Source organism: Rhipicephalus microplus, chromosome X, assembly GCF_043290135.1.
Source record: "Rhipicephalus microplus isolate Deutch F79 chromosome X, USDA_Rmic, whole genome shotgun sequence".
Taxonomy (NCBI): Eukaryota; Metazoa; Arthropoda; class Arachnida; order Ixodida; family Ixodidae; genus Rhipicephalus; species Rhipicephalus microplus.
The window spans coordinates 320,122,880-320,140,668 of record NC_134710.1 but is presented as its reverse complement, the minus strand read 5'-3'; positions in this window follow the sequence as shown (position 1 = coordinate 320,140,668).

The following is a 17,789-nucleotide window of genomic DNA, read 5'->3' as shown; positions in this document are numbered from 1 at the left end:
GAAGATTTCGATAGCGCAGTTCTTGCCCCTTGAACTGCGACGGCTAGTTGCCCTCATTTTGAGGGGCTGGTAGTAGACGCATGGGTGACAAGGAGCGTCGATTGGGTGAAGGTGAGTGACGAGACGAAGTTGCTGGATAGTCACGGGAAGACGTGTTTGACTGACGATCCGAACTTTCATAACCAAAAGGTGGTCGGTCCATGTAGTTGCTTCGTGATCGGACGTCTGTGTAGGCGGGCACGCGACGACGGCAGTATCGGGAGATATGGCCAGGCCCGCCGCACGCAAAACAGATCGGCCGGTTATCGCGCGTTCGCCAGGCATTTGCAGCAAGGGGCGCCGCCCACGCGCCATACGGCTGAGTCGAGGCTGTGGTAGCGAGGGGAGGAGCCCATGCGACGGAAGACTGAGTAGGAGTGGTGACATGCGGCAGTCCATTGAACGGTGAGGGCTGGTGTGGCTGCTGCCTCTTTACTGCGTCAGCATAAGTAAGAGGCGCGGCGACAACTTGCTGCTGAAAGGGCACAGGCATAGCCTCGGCAATCTGGTCCTGAAGTGCATGTCGGAGCATGGGAGCTAGCGGTGTCGGTGGTTGCTCTTGCTGCTGCTGCGGGAGCTCTTGGCGCTGACAAAACGGCAGGAGGGAAAGCTGACGTGCGACCTCCTCACGCACTAAGTCTTTCATTTGTGCTAGAAGGCGGGAGTGGTCATGTACGACGTCCAGTGCAGTGAGTGGTTGGTTAGGCTGAAATGGACAACGGGTGCTAACCAACCACTCGCTGCACTGGACGACGGGTGAGAGCTCGTTGCCGTCGCAATTCGTCGTAGTTCTGGCACAGAGTTACCACTTCAGACACCGTGCCAGGAGACTTCGCCAGGAGCATTTGAAAGACGTCGTCATCAACACCTTTCATAATGTACTGGATCTTGGCGCTTTCGCTCATTGCGGCATCGACGCGCTTGCAGAGATCGAGTATATCTTCGATATATGGGGTAAACGTTTCGCCAGGTTCTTGTGCCCGTGAGCGCAGGTGTTGTTCGGCGCGCAACTTTCGCACGGCAGGGCGACCGAAAACCGAGGATATTGCCTGCTTGAAAGTGGCCCAGTTCTCGAACTAGGATTCGTGGTTTGTGTACCACAGTTTCGCCACATTAGCCAAGTAAAAGTTGACGGTGCTCAACTTAACAGCGTCATCCCACCTATTTGGTCCACTGACTTTTTCGTAGGACGACAGCCAGTCCTCGACGTCCTGGTCTTCGGCGCCCGAAAAGGTCGGGGGGTCTCGCTGGTGAACCGGGCCAGGGCAAGTAGGAGCCGCGAGAGGTGCTGTCTTTTGGGCAGCGTCATATTGCATGGTCGACGGCAGGGTGCGGGATCGGAGTTCCAGGGTGTAGGTGAGGCAGTTACCCAGCACGATCCACCAAATGTAAAGGGGGTTTATTGAAGGACTCAGCAAGCGGGTGGTAGCTCTAAAGGAAGGCAGGCGAACCCAGATGACGGTGCTTGATCACCGATCTCGTGCCTTTTTCTTGTGTTGATGATAGCTGACCTGATAGTATCAACGTCTTTCTTATTCACTACATTACTAACACAGAACAACCTGACTTGTAGCCTGTAGTTCAACCCGGGACGAAGCAATGACTATTTTCACACCATGAGAGTACATACAGAAGCATTGGTGTGAGAGTGCCACGGATTAAAAAAAATGAAGACGAACGCGCCCGACCAACCTGTCGGAAACGTGCATACAACGTATAAACGACTGCGCGCGCCCCTACGCGGCTCTTCTTCAGAGGCTTCAGTGCGCTCCGTAGGCGCTGCTTGCCCGCTCATCACACTTCCCTATTCTAGCCACTGTAGCAGTACTACAGTGTACTAGAAGTATTAGATAGTGGCCGGAGCAGAGGGAAGCAGCCGTAGGCAGCGTGAAGCCAACAGCAAAAACTCCCGCTAGGGGCGCGGGTAAGCTTTTCCCGAGGAGATTATGATGGCTGCAAGCGCTTGCTTCTTACTTTATCGCGTGTTGTTGCGACGGGTCAGCGTGTTTTTTGCAAGTGAAGCTGTGACTCTTTCTGTGTTGGACGCTGTGATAATGACGCTTTGAGAGTAATGGAAAGGAAGAAGAAAAAAAAACGTATATGCATTGCTATGCACCCGGGTGCAAGAGCGGGTATCCTGGTTTTCGAGAAGCAAATGGACACTCGTTGTCTCTTTTTGGGGTGCCGAAGCAGAATGAACGGTGGAATCAATGAGACAGAAATCTTCACCGCAATGACAAGACACTTTCCGAGACTTCAGCTGTGTGCGAGAGGCACCTTGAGGAGCATTTTATTTTTCGCGACTATGTGCCCGTCGTCAACGGTCAGGAAGTAAAGATTCCTCGAGGTAAGCCGGCGCTGACCAACGACGCGATCCCTACTCTTCTGCCCGATTTGCCAGCCTACCTCTCAAAGAAGACGCGTCAGTGAAGACCAGAGAGAAAAGGCGTTGCTACGAGCCCAGCTACATGCACGAAGGAGCTGCACTTGTCTAGACGCGATGCTCATGATACGTCATCCCCAGGTGTGGGTGCGGATGGCGACGACAGTCTGGATGGGATGGTGCCCCGGCATGATCTACATACGATTGTGAACACTGTGAGTGTCCCGAACGGGTGGGCGCGACTTGAGGCTCTGGACTTTGATGGTGCTCTGTTCGCCACGACAAGTGTAAAAAAGAACCATTTGCTCTTCTTCACGAAAGAGTGCTGATGTTTGCAACGGAATGCGCCGACACAGTTACCGCCCGCCTATACTTTCACCAAAAAGAGAAGAAGGACGTTGCAATCAGATCGGTAAAGGAAGCGGCAGAGACTTTTAGATACTCTGATAGTGTTTTTCTTTGCAAGGGTTCCATGGACCAAGCAGAGTTTCACAACTACAGCATGGGTATCACATGCCACCTCAAACACTCCATAGACATTGCATGCGGCATTGTTCTCAGCAGATCTTGCTCAGGAACAGTTAGTAAAGAAGGTAAGCACTTAGCTTGTTCTGTGACATTGTGCTGTTAATTTTTTATGGAAGAAAAAGTACCCTTTGAGACATGAAAAAAAAACACAGCTTCACTTGTACACTGCAGTGTAGTACCATGTAGCTACAAACTTCATGCGTCTTCGAGGCTTTTCGAAAACTTTTAAGCGCGAAAGGGATGGAGCACAAAGTTTGCGAAAATGCATGAGTTCCAACGCGCCCACCTCTCAACTTCAAGGCTCATAATTTTCAGCAAACCAGATGAATACTTACCATCCTACTTATCCAAGTGAAAACTAATCGTGTAATTGAAAAATGTTGCCACGCACTTACAGGGAACTGTCCATTTGGATTCAGCCTATGTCATGTGTTATTACAAATTAATAAAGGTGCCAGAAGGCAGTAACAGGAAAGCACAAGTAAAATAGGGAATTGACTGTGAGAATAACGTTGGACTGCTACAAGAAAAATCTAAAAGTTTGGCTTGTGCTGTTCACTGATGTGTTGAATAATTTTTTACATAATGTAACAAGTGTTGCCTAAATATGTCTCTGAGTATGAGAATAACAGTCAAACTTTTTTATTGCTTTAGGTGCTGTATGTGTAGCATGCCTCAAGCTAAGGAAGAGCCTACAATCAAGAAAGTCCTTGCTCAAGACAAGAAAGCTTGTGAAAAGGAACATTACTATACACCTGAAGCTGGCTCGGCAAAGGACAAAGTGCTTGGCCTCACGTGCTAGCACACTGCAACAGATGGTTTCCAGAATGAAAATGCAAATTTGAAAATCACTGAAGACATCCTCAAGAGCAAACTTGAAACATTGCCATCAAAACAAAAAGAGGCCGCTATGCATAATTTTGCAGCAGCTAAACGTAAAGGCATGCGGCGAATGGCATACAGCAAGAGCTGGATCCTCGAGTGTGTAATTATGAAAACGAAAGACCCGAAACTTTATGAGCACATGCGCAAGCAAAATATTCTGACACTCCCAACAAAATCAACGCTGAGCAATTACCTGAAGTCTTATAGGACCGGGTTTGGCTTCAATCCCAAATTTTTTGAAGTCAATAAGGAAAAAACAAGCACGATTTGAAAAGACATGGAGGACTGCTAGTAGACGAAATGAAACTGTCAGAAAATCCTATAGCTGTTACTTCCGGTGCACTAATTGAAGGATTCATTGATCTGGGCTTCTTCACACCTAAGACTGACAAACAGGCTGTATGCGACCATGGAATGGTCATTTGTTTCGTATACCGCTTGTTGGGAAGTGGACGCAGATCCTAGCCATACTCGGCACTCATGGTAACGTGAAAGAAGATCTGCTAGCAAAAATTATGACAGAAGCAGTTATTCTTGCAGAAAATGCGGGATTATTCATTGACTTCAATACTAGTGACGGCGCATCTTGGAACAGAAAGATGTGGTCTCTGACTGGAATTGGAGTGACTACAACACTGACAAAATGCAAAGTACAACACCCAGTTGATGCAAGCCATTCACTTCACTTTGTGTCCGACTTTCCGCACTTAATTAAGTGCCTCATAAATGGGCTTCTGAAGAGCAGCTTCAACACACCAGCAGGTGAGGTAAGATAGTTCAGTAGGTTTTCCCTGCATTTCACCTGTTGCAAGCAGGCCGTGTTTGTATGTACAGGGCTCTATATTGGTTTAAAATGCAAACGGCTTATCTTTTCTCTGTGTATATTTCGCAGGTCTCTCTACGTCCACTACGGAAAGCACTGGAGCTTGATGGCTCTAACGTAACTCTTCAAGCCATGGCTGAAATAACAAGCAGTCACACCAACCTGAACAACTTTGAGAAAATGTGGGTTCTCTTTGCATTTCAAGTGTTTGGTGACAAGGTACTGAATGGTCTTCGACTGTATGAGAGAGAGCTGGAACGCATCTGTGGAAGCATACATGTAGTGCTCATCTTCTTTGGGTAAGTTCACGCTCAACGCTTTTTCTATTTATTCAGCTATGAAAAAATCGCAGTACTATATATTCGGCTATGAACTAAATCTAATAACGCAACTTCTTGTATTTTTTTCAGAATGATCTGAGACATCATTGAAATAATGACATCCAGATTTCTAAGACAAGCCCTGCGGTCAGACTCTGTGTCAGAGGACAAGCTTCTCTCGTTCTTGACGTACCTGACTGAATGGGAGCTGCATGCATGTGGTCGAGGTGGCTTCCTTTCGGCATGTACTGCGACTGGCCTGAGAGTCACAATTGCTAGCGTTCTGTCATTGCTGACATACCTGAATAAGAATGTTGGCTACAAGTGTTTAATGACCAGCAATCTTAGTCAGGACCCAGTGTAAAATTTGTTTGGCATAGTACGGCAGTCAAGCGGTTGCAATACCCATCCAACACCACAACTGTTTCTAATTACCGTGTCTTGCCTAAGTTTTTACGGGCTTGCAAGATCCGTATCTAACGGCAATGCTGAACGTGGTGGTCTTACCGCCCTGCTTGAGCCAGACATGATGGGAGACCAAAAGCCTGGAAAAAGTGACATCATCAAAAGTCTTCTTAGTGACGATGACATTCCCTCTGAAGCAGGACCCTCTCCCAGATAATGCTTAATGTGTTGAAGCAAAAAGTTATGACCGGCTCATCTTTTACATTTGTGGTTACGTTGCCAGGAAGTTTTCGTTGGAATCGGAGTGTGATGAATGCCACAAATTGCTTATCACAAAGAAGGATGATGGTAATTGTCTTGCTGCTGCTAAGTACACCCGGCTGCGAGACAATGGGGGCCTACTGTACCCAACTAAATGGCTTTTCAGGTTTATTCGAAGGTTAGAAAACCTATTCACAGCCACATTAAGTACACAGGAGCTGGATCGTGAGAATGTGATGGATATCGTTGCTCTTGTTAAGAGAAACCGTCAAGAGCGGATTGGATGTGCCAGCCATGCAGAGTCGTTGATCGTGAAGGTTATAGCTTTTTATATCACCACTCGGCTGCACTTTTTTGTGAAGTCCTTAAACCGTTCGAAGAGTAACAGACGGGAGACCTCAAGATACCTGAAGGTGAGCCAGTGTACATAAGTATGTATAATGGTATTGCGTGCTCTCTTCCGTGGAACTCTTCACCTGCAGTATGTTTTGTGAATATGCCATCCCCTACAATTGATAATGTGACCTAAATAAAGGGGTCTGCAGGAGTCTCGTGCTTCTGATATGCAAGTTTATTGCATGCATTCAATCAGCAGAAAAATAGTTTCTATGTTACCTGTTGACTGGTGCAGCTAAATAAAGCTTATAAACGCAAAGCGAAATTTCGATGCGTTCTGCTGCAGCAGCACGAAGTGCATGCATCCCGATCAGATATTGCTGTAGGTAGCGCCATGTACTATCATCGCGTGTTACACATCTTAGGGTTGCTTACATAACACCTTGCTGAAATATTTGATTAAGAGTGCGTGGCAGCGCAAATGACAGGAGCGGACAGAAGAGAGGACGCGTCAGCACTCTGATTCTTCTATTCTGTCTCCTCCTAACGTTTTGCGCTGCTACACACTCTTAATCATGATGCACCAACATGTCCGATCCTGCTGTCTCTTAAGTGACATATTTCACACGAGGAAAAATCAACATGACATTCTAAAACCTTTCGACGATGCACTCGCACATGGCAGCCAGCCGGGAGGAGGAGGAATGAGCTATTAGACACTTTCAGCTGAGCGTCACTTACGCTCAGCCTCGCTCAGATGTATCTCCCCGAGACGCTGCAAGGAACTACATACGTTTCGCGTTTTTCATGAGCACGTCTTGCCCAGACGGACTCCACTTTGCTCCGAAACGACGGCAAACGCTCCGGTCAGTTAAGTTTCAAGAGAAGCGAGAGATGCATTCTGCGTTCGCCCGCTCGCACGATCGTTCCGTTCACGCGCACTTCATACAACGCGTTTGTGTGTAAACGACGATTTCAAAAATTGCTGGAGTGGAAACTCCCAACGAATAGGCGGCAAAGGTGAAGCCACGAAAGAGGGGAGTGACCAGCCACTGCTCGGGAAACGAGCTTGCGCGCTATCTGGCGACCTTCTATGCAGGAGACGCGCTTGGACGCCGGAGTGAGCGGACGTGCGTCGCATGCGCTCCGCCGAACGTGTGTTCTCGTTGACCGGATTACTTCGATATCGTCGCCGGCACTGTGTCGGATCATCAAGTTTTAACTGTCCTGGGAACCGCACACCCTTTCCGAGGCTGTAGAGCATCTCCATTTTGCTCTATCGCCTTCAGAAGAACCCATGTGAGCGCTGGGCCGCGAGGCCTAAGCGTCGACCCAGCTCGCCTGTGCGAGTACGGGTGACTGGGCCTAACGGCGGGACCCCTTCCACAACAATATGGACACTAGCACTACGCCAACTGCTGACGTGACTACTACCGGATGCGTTCAACCTGCATTCAGCCCCAACGACACCCATGTTAACACGTAATCTCTCGACCTCGACGAGCTCACCTCGGCAAGCGAAGATGAAGTTGCCGTGCACCATCCTACATCGTCTGCATCGCTGGGACCGGCGAGCGACACCGACGCCAACTGGAAACTGGCGATTTCCCGTCGCCAGCGTCAACGCCAGAAAAAATTCGACAAAGCTCGAGCGGAATTGATGCAGCCGGCCGGTCCTGCAAGCACTCCGCTCAGCCACGTCAACGCCGGGGCAGCTGCGGGTGCGAGTGCTCCTGCTGCGCAGGCAGACGCGGCCGGCGTCGCACCGGCGCGAACACCACCACCCGTAACGAAGCCGCGCCAGCTACGACGGAAGCTGCCGCCGCTTCCACGCACGGACATAAAGATCATCATGCGCCCGAAAAAGGGCCTGGCCATTCGGAACTTCACTACGCATCAAATCTCCCGAGCCATAACACTGGCGGGCAATTCACGACAACATTGTACTGGTGATCATTTCATTATACGTACTCGCCCCGGGTCGAACATCATCATTGCCAGCACGCCACATGTTGAGACGGCTGAAATTCTTCGTCGGATCACCACCCTCACGCTTGAGAGGAAGACCTACGAATTCAATACCTATGTGGCGGCCCCTGAGGGCACCTTGCGGGGAGTTATTCATGGGATAGACCCTGGCACAACTCCGGAAGAACTCACCGCCAACCTCCGCGTGCGCACGCAGGGAGTGACAGTGCACAGTGCACGAATGCTTGGTGCTACCAAATCTGCCGTGATCACTTTTGAAGGTCCCCTTCTGCCCCGTTATGTACTGTATTACGGTGGGGAGGTGGCCTGCCATCCGTACAAGCCGACGCGACAAGCCTGCCAAGTCTGCTTACAACGGGGCACCGCTCAGACGTATGCCCCACGCCAAACACTCCCGTGTGTCGGCAGTGTGGTATCCTCAACCCCGTTGACGGTCACCCCTGTGCTCCCAAATGTCACATGTGTGGAGATGCCCACTTAACGGGCGCGAAAGAGTGCTCTCAGAGACTGAAGGCCCCGTGCCCACGGCCACCTCCTCAACCAGCAGCACCAGCCAGGGGTCGCAACCCCCATCGTAACCCACCCACTCCCAAACGTAGGTGGTTCAGCAAGGAAAACGAGACCTCATGCAGCCACTCCCGCTCACGCTCGAGGTCACAGTCCTTCCCGCCCCTCCCTTCTGTGGAACCTGGCCAACAGCAGCAACCACAGCAGCGACAACATCCGAAGAACCAGATGACCAAGGGGCAGCAGCAGCAGCAGCAACCCACCTGTCAACAGTCCCAGCACGCCTCCAGCAAGCATAATGAGAAGCCCAATCACACTCCATCAGCCGGTGCCGACAATAAGGTGAGCTGGTCAGCAAATGTAGATCCTCCCATCGCTCTACTCAATACCCTGTCCACCGCATACGAACACCTTCTCGCGGAAAACATGACACTCAAACAGGAGCTGGCGGCCGTCAGGGCACGTCAAGCAAAGGACAGTTCTCAACTTCATGCCCTAATGGCACGTCTTGGATCGCCGCCCGACTCCCCCGAAAAAAACCCCCCAACCTCCCCCAAGAGACAGAAGACCCCTAAAACGGCGCTATCAATTCCTGCTGCGTCGAGCACCACAGTCACACGCGAAGAGTTACGCGAAATGCTCTCAACGCTCGCGCAGCAGCTATCGCAACAATTCAGTGCCGTATTCACACAGTTCGGAGAACGCCTCGACTCTCTCGAGACACGCTTCGAGGCGCAAATTGCTGAAACAGGCGAAAACATACGCAGGAAGAGGGCCACTCGTAGCTCGCACGCCACGACAGATCAAGGTTACCATAGACTAGGATTGGAATCACATGCATCTGAAATCCTCGCTACCCCCGCATTGACACCCAGCGCCCTCACCCTCACTCCTACATCAGCGTCGCAAGCCGAGATTCCGATACCCACGCCTTTCCACTCAACGAATTAACCATGGGCAGCACAGCCCCACTCATTGGCGAACATTTAGAAGTCTGGCAATGGAACTGCCACGGCTTCCGCAGAAAGCGGAGCCTCCTCCAACAGTACATTAACACACACCTTGCTCGGCCAGATGTCATAGCGCTTCAGGAGCCCGGAACGCCACCCATATTTTCAGGTTATGAGTCCTATAATAGTCAAACAAAGGGCAAAGCGGCCATCCTGATTGACAAACCGCTAACCGCAGTTGGCTTAGACAATATCCCAGACACCAACATACAACATGTGATTGTGGAGCTAGTTCTCAGGCAAAAAAAGAAAGGAGAAAAGCGAAGTATCATCATTGTCAACGTATATAGCGCCCCAAAGCAAAAAAACACTGATTTCCATGCCCTCGTCCAAGGTGCCTGCCGATTGGCCCAGGGAAAAGAACTCTTACTGCTCGGCGACTTCAACGCTCTCGACGAACGCTGGGGTTACAACCGTTCGGATGTCAAAGGCAAACAGCTTGTGGCTGCCACTGAAAAATTTCAGCTTGAACTGCTTACGGATCCCGCGTTCCCTACCCGGATCGGCAAGAGTGTGTGCAGGGACACTTGCCCCGATCTCACCTTCGCTCGTGGTCGTGTAAACTATAACTGGGACAACCTGCAGGAATCCTTGGGCAGCGACCACTTCATTCTCCGCACAAAAGTTACAGAGAGCGCAGCGCGTCGGTCTATTGGAGAAGCACGCATCACAAACTGGGACGCCTTTCGTCGTGAGAGCGAATATTCACTCGACAGCCTCACAAGCCTCACCGACTGGTGCACCCAACTTAAAGAAATTCGAGAGCGTTGGACCACCACCATTAACAGAACACCTGCACTGCCGGAAGTGGACGGCCATCTGCTACATCTGTGGGAAGCCCGAAGGAGCCTCATCCGCAGATGGAGGACGCAAAAACATAACCGACGCCTCAAGCTAAGGATCGCCACACTCACCACTCAGGCAGAGCAGTACGCTACAGAACTGGCGCGACTCAATTGGGCCCAGTTTAGCGACTCTCTTCGAGGCTCATTGGGCACGGCCCACACGTGGCACATTTTGCGCGGTTTGATGGACCCCACTCGCACAAAAAATGAGACGAATAAGTCAGTCATGCGCCTCATACACGCCTTTGAGGGTACTGACGATGAGCTGCTGGATCAAGTCCGGCGAAAATGCTTTGGCGATTTCTACCCACCCGCATCTCAAGCTGCGTATCGTGGACGTGCCAATGACACTCTCGACCGACCAATAATGGTGGACGAAGTTTACGCAGCCATTCGCAGCAGCAATCGCAACACAGCTGCTGGGGCAGACGGAATCACGTACTCCCTTATCAGGAACCTCAACGACAGCGCCGTACAAGAAATCACGGCGTTTTTCAATGATCATTGGCAACGTGGCACGCTTCCTCCTGAATGGAAGCACGCGGAGGTCATAATGATACCGAAGCCGGGCAAAAAACTTCAGATCGAAAACCTCCGACCAATATCCCTCACTTCCTGCTTTGGTAAACTCTTCGAGCGCGTCATCACTAATCGCGTGCAAGATTACCTCGAAGACAATGACCTTTTCCCGCACTCAATGTACGGGTTCCGGGCACATCTTTCAACGCAAGATGTACTGCTACAATTAAAAGAAGTCATTGATAACGCCCCCCAGCAAGGAGAAAACATTATCTTGACTTTAGACATTAAGGGCGCATTTGATAACGTTAGCCACCAGGCCATACTTGAGGGCCTCGAGGCCCTTCATTGTGGGCAGCGCGTCTACAGTTATGTTCACGCCTTCTTGTCGGACCGCACTGCCACAGTAGGTCTCGGCTCCATCCGATCAGATGTTATCAAGGTTCCGAACAAGGGCACCCCGCAGGGCTCAGTGATTTCCCCGCTACTCTTTAATGTAGCTATGGTTGGCCTGGCACATGAACTCCACCGCATCGATGGCATCCATCACGCAATGTATGCGGACGATATCACCGTATGGGCTACGCGGGGGTCCCTTGAAGAAAAAGAATATAACCTGCAGCAGGCAGCCACATGCGTCGAACAATACGCGCAGGCACGAGGCCTGGCCTGTGCAACAGAAAAATCTGAGCTTCTACGAATTTATCGACGCAAGCTCCCACCATCGACGCAGAACAACCAAGGCTCCCGCCTCCAGGTTGTCCTTGCTGGCAAACAAATCCCAGAGAAATCCACCATTCGAATATTAGGCATGTGGGTACAGTCGAACCGCCATGTGAATCACACACTTTCCCTTCTCCGCACCACTACACTGCAAGTGGCCCGAATGATATCTCGGGTAGCCACTCGTCGTCATGGCATGCGTGAGGAGGACACCCTGAAACTCATACGTAGCCTCGTGGTCAGTAGGGTGACATACAGTTTGCCCTACCAACGCCTCACCAAGAGCGAACAGGGCCAAGTAGACGCAATGCTCCGCAAGGCCTACAAAGCGGCACTCAAGCTACCACCGGGTACTCCTTCTAGCAAGCTCCTCGCATTGGGCCTACACAACACCTTTGAAGAACTTTGTGAAGCGCAACTCGCCACACAACTGCAACGGCTCAAGCAAACACCTACAGGCCGTGACCTGCTCCTACACCTCGGCTACATCAGCCAGTTTCACGGCGCAGCTCGTCGCAAGCCCATTCCGGACCAACTTCGTGCCACTTATAAGGTCGCTCCCATCCCCCGCAATATGGATCCCCGACTACATCAGGGCCGGAGGGAAGCCAGAGTGGAAGCCCTCGAGCGAACTTATGCACACAAAAACACTACGTACTATGTTGACGCCGCCAACTACGACCATGCAAACAATAAGGCTGTAGCCACAGTCAGGGACCACACACTCACAGAACGTACCAGCGCTTCCGTGCGGTGCCGCAACATCACCGATGCTGAAGAAACTGCCATCGCGCTCGCTCTCGCCCTCGGCTACAGACAACGAAGGTCGCTGACAGTTCTCACGGACTCTCAAGCAGCTTGCCGCAACTACCTACAGGGGCGCATCAGCCAACCCGCTCTCAGCGTCATCATGAGCGTTACAGACACTGGCGAGCATTCCATTACACATCCACTTAGAATTTGGCATCAGATTATATGGACTCCGGGCCACATGGGACTGGAGGGGAATCAGGCAGCGGATAGGGTAGCTCGAGGGTATGCGAGCCGAGCACCTTCCAACTCCACCCCTGAGGAATTCGTTCCGGTCCCTTGCGACTATTCAGCCATCCTAAACCATTACAGAGGACTTAGGAAAGCTTATTCGCTACCACACCGAACACTAAATAAAGAGGAATCGGTCAGCTGGAGGCAAATTCAAACCGGCACGTTTCCAAATTTGCACATCCTGAGTAAAATGCACCCCTCTGCATACTCTCCTCTCTGCCCATGGTGTTCAGCTAAAGCCACTCTGTACCACGTGACGTGGGAGTGTCAGGCCATTACAGCCTTACAACCAGTACAAAATCCAACAGCGGAGCGATGGGAGGAGCTGCTGGCCAGCGAGAACCTGGAAGATCAATTGAGTCTGATCAACCGGGCCCGCAGAGCGGCTGCTGCAAGCGGAGCCCTGGACTAAGGGCCCCCCCACCGCAAGCCAAGCATGTCCGACTACTCGGAGCTTCTCCGCAAAAAATTTAATGTAATTAAATAAATAAATATGTTTCCACCACCACCACCACCACCTTCTATGCAGGACGCGTCGCACCTAGGCCGCCGCTCCAGCCTAGAGGTGTGCGCCGACTGGTCGGCGCGCCGCCGCCAATAGTTTTCGCCGTGCCGCCATCGCCGACGCGAACTGATCGGCGCGCCGCCGCCGCCGCCGCCGACGTTTTTCATCGGCGCAATCGGCGCGCCATTTATGCACCAGTACTGACCTTTCACAGATTTGTCTTTTTTTTCATCTTGATTTATAGTTTCGTTTCACATTTTCTGTAGCCAGTAAAAACCAGGCTTCTTAGTTATCTTCATCCAGCTTCAGAGACCAAGAGTACCACTATGAACAGCGGAACGAGTTCGGCGGCCGCTGCATGAAATCACATATTGGACAAATTGACGAAAAATAAATGTAATAGTTACAGTAAAGCATAGACACTGCCATCTTAGGCTATGATTATCTGAGACTATCATCTTAGGCTATCACCATAATCATCTTAGGCTATCACCTTAATCACCTTAATCTTAAGCTATCACCATAATCAATTAGCTATGATTATGGTGATACGACGTTGAATGTAATGGCCCAGCGTTTTGATGCGTGCGAGTTCGCCATAGCACAAATCGAATATTCATACGGATGGAAAACGGCATCCTTATCAGTCCAAGATGGCAGCCTATAATTGTGCCCGAAACAGGGCGTATATAAAGAAGAAATGAAGTGGTAGCAGTGCAGCACGAATGCAGCGCGTTTGATGAAGGGAGGAGGAGGAATAAATGAGGAAGGACAGGGAGGTTAGGCGTTAGATGAAGAACTACACAAAACCCCGAAGGATGAAATCGAAAGGGAGAAGTTTAATGAAGATTAAAAGCGTCGAGGTATAATACATGCTCGAACCTACTCAGGGTATATCAGCACCTGTCCGCGGTGTTAAAGTTGATAATTTTCGAGGATGACCACTTATATGCAGCGTCTGAACATGCTGCAGAAAATATTCACCATCTGTTTTATTCTTTAACTTATCTGTTTGTACAGGCCTTTTAAGACATTGGATACCCGGGATGAAGATGCCAAGGCAGTAAGATGGCAAGAGAGAGAAAAGAAGGCTGGGGGATTAACCATATCTTGGCATCCGATTTGCTGCCTAGCACTGGGGGTTGAGAAATAGGGGCAAGAAAGGGAGTGTAGAGAGACAGAAAAGAAAATGCATGTGCACTCAGGAGTAGGATGGCAAACTTAACAGAGGATTTATTACATTCTGTACAGACAGGGCGAGAGGTCTCTTGCGAATGACCTGGGTGGCTCACTATAAAGAGTACGTTTTGACTTAATCAGGGAATGGGCCCAGAATGCGCTGTTGAATCACGAGACACGCACACCATTTCTGACGGTGCCGCTCACACTCGCTCAAGTCAAGGTCTTTGATTGGGGCGTGGCCACCACGCTGCACCTATGACACAAAGAAACCACTGTGGTCGTCACGTCGAACGTGTTATGGTGCCGGAATGCCACCTCACTTCCCGTCTAAGATGGACAAAACACAGCTGGCAGCCCTTCAGTGACTTGTTTGACGAACAAAGAGCGCCACTCTCCCCCGTCGGCCCAGGCGCCGCGTGTAACAACGCTATATAAGTGGTGAGCAGAGGCGTAATAAGCTTGTCTGACGCCACCAGTTAAAAAAACAAAACAAAATTAAAACAAACTTGCCAGCAAAAAGCTTACAAAAGACGGCTGCATTTGTCAGTAATGCGGAGACAGACACTTGAGCGACATGTCATATATGACGTACTCCAGAAAACATGTTTTCATCACGTACCTTGAACGGACCTACTGGCACTGTGAAAGATGAATAATAATTGTTGCGGACAGTGGTGATGTACTTCTGTTTCGAAGGTAATGCTCAAGATTAACCAAATAAATCTTAACTTTATATTCAGGTCTTGATAAAAAAGTTAGTCAAGTTGGAAAGCTCCTCAAGTGGCTAAGTAATAAATTACTTCACCATACTTTATGGTGAAGTAATTTGCAAATAAATAATGCAACCTCTGTTTAATTGATATTCAATGACGTGACTGCAATCAACGGTGTGTCGTCGCTATAAAACTGGAACATTATCTGCGGACACGAGCGGGCGAATGCAGCGGAGAACGAATATGTCACGTAATAAAAGCGATGTGATGTCGCACATATTCGCCTGTAGAACTCCGTGCCCTTTTGCTTGCTCTTGATGTATTCGAAGGAGCTAGCCAAGTCTCGGGTAGAAGTCGAGCAGAGTAGCCGGAGCTGATAAGAGGAACGTTTATATACACTATTTACACACTAAAGGTAGCTATATGTTGATGGTAGCATCATGGAAGCGTGATGGGAGCTTCTCAGGGATGGTTCAGAGTGTCTTGGTGCTCACGCTTCACGCCCTCGTCTTCCTAAAATTATCTGCAGGAGAAAACAGTGGACAGTTTGCAATAATCTGCCAGGCAGCTTTTCTGTAAGGTTAGTTTTTCAACCACGAACTCACGTTCACAGGCTGCTTTTCTCGCTCATTTCGTTTTTGCCATTCTTTTTTTTGAGATCTTGTTGTGCTAGCGTGCCTTCGCTGGAATTTGGAGAGGTGACATTTTGTTGTACTCGCGTGCTCAAAATGAGAAATAAAAGCAGTCTGTGAACGAGAGTTTTTGGTTGAAAAACAAACCTTACAGGAAAGTCGCCTTGCAGATCACTGTAAACTGACAGACTGCATGTCAATTCAGTTCAGGGTAGTCCGAACAAATTGTCGCCTTCATCTCCATCCGCCCAATGGAGGGGGGGGGGGGGGGGTAGTGGTTATAAGAAGGTGCCTGGTTTCTGCAGCCCAGCAGGGAGCGCAGGGAGCAGCGAATAAAGATAAAAAAACGAGAGAGGGAGAAAGAGATAGAAAGTCAAACACTGCCTTCTTTTACAACCCAGGAAAGAGAGAAGGTGCACGTTCAGTTTGTCAGACGGCGAGAGAGAAACATAACGTAGGTCACAGTGCAATATTACGCTCAACACACCACAGTGCAATAACATTGTATCGCATGTGCAGAATAGGGTCTGCAGCGCTTGGCAGGCTAGGGCTTGTGAGAATGGAAGACTTGCAAGCACCACAGAGTGTGGGAAACAAACCCGACGAGGGATCCCAGAGAGAGAGAGAGAGAGAGAGAAATAACGTTTATTGCACCCGTCTAAATTGACGGGGGACGAGGCTTCGGCCTCTCTGCCCCCAATCATCCCCCTAGCCATCGGCCGGAACCCCTTGGGACTCGGCGGCGGTCAGGGCGAGACCGATGACTTTACCAAGCTCTCGGCTAATTGATCAGCGCGTCTCTTGGCACGTCGAACAAAACAAGCAGCCTCGATTTCAAACAGCTCTTCCTAGGCCGTCAGTCAGTCACGCGTGTCCAAAGAGTTTTTGACGAGGGGAGCAAACAGCCCTAAAGAATTCGAAGTATGACTTTCGTGTTGTCGCCGCTTTTGGCGCACCTCGAGAGCATTGATCCGGAACAAATCAGGGTAGGCTTAGGTGCAATCGTCCCCCGCGTCCAAACGGCGCCAGCCAGGGAAGCCGATGTTAACATCTACAGACACGCACATAAGCACGCACAGTTTCACTCCAAGAGGGAATTGGTCGCAATGACGTACGTAACGTGCATCTTCTATAAAAAGGCGTGCAGTGTATGCCATAGCTTCTTTTCTTTGAAAGTCTTGGAATTCTAGTATATTTTAATTATATAGCTGAAGTATGAGGCGGTTGTTAGTCGCATATATTTGGCTTAAAGTACTACAAATATTTATTCGCCGCACATGACTTCTGGAAATGATACTCCAAAAAAAAAAGGAAATCGCTCCAATATTTTTTAAACTATATAAGTTCGCACGTGGGAGTACTTGTTCTCTGTCTGCGCTTTTCCATGGTTCATGAGTGTTAATCTCCGCTGCCGCATCTATAGAATGGTGTACGATAAGCCGGTATCAACGCAGTGACAGGATTTCCTACAGACTACCAAGCATTTGATCACCAGTTTTGCCTCCGGCATATTTTGATTAAAAGAAGTGACATATTTTTGCTGAAAACCCGGTTTATGCACTGGGGCCCGGTGCATAGATGCTCCAAATTGCAACTCTTGATCATCGCGAGCGCGAAGACGGCAAGTGAAAGCCACTATGCTGTTGTCTGTATGGCCGGTGTAACGAAACCATCCAGTCTTGAGGGTGTTGGGTTAAACCATGCACTTTGCCCATTGATATTTTTCATCATGGCGTTTGTCTATTAACTGAGTGGTGCTATGTCGAGCACGCGGCAGTAGTGCCGATGTGCTATTTGGTGCTGGTACAAAAAGAAAACTAGTTTAGATCGCTTCTTCAATGAGTCCTTCAATTAAACCTATGCTAGGGGGCTGCATAGCAGATTATGTGCCTGACACACTTGGAGAAGTAATGCATATTGTAAGAGACCACTTCTGCTAATTGAAGGACTTGTAGACCATCACCATCTAGACTTTGGCATTTTGCAGAAAGATGTTGAGCCAATGGCGCGCCGCATTAGGTTCTAAATTTAACATTGATGTGTCCAGACAGAAATATACTAATAGCGCATTTGCTAGCAGCTTGCCCTGTGTACCAATTGTAAGTTTTTTCAAAGAAAGTTTTTTTTTTAGTGAGTTAAC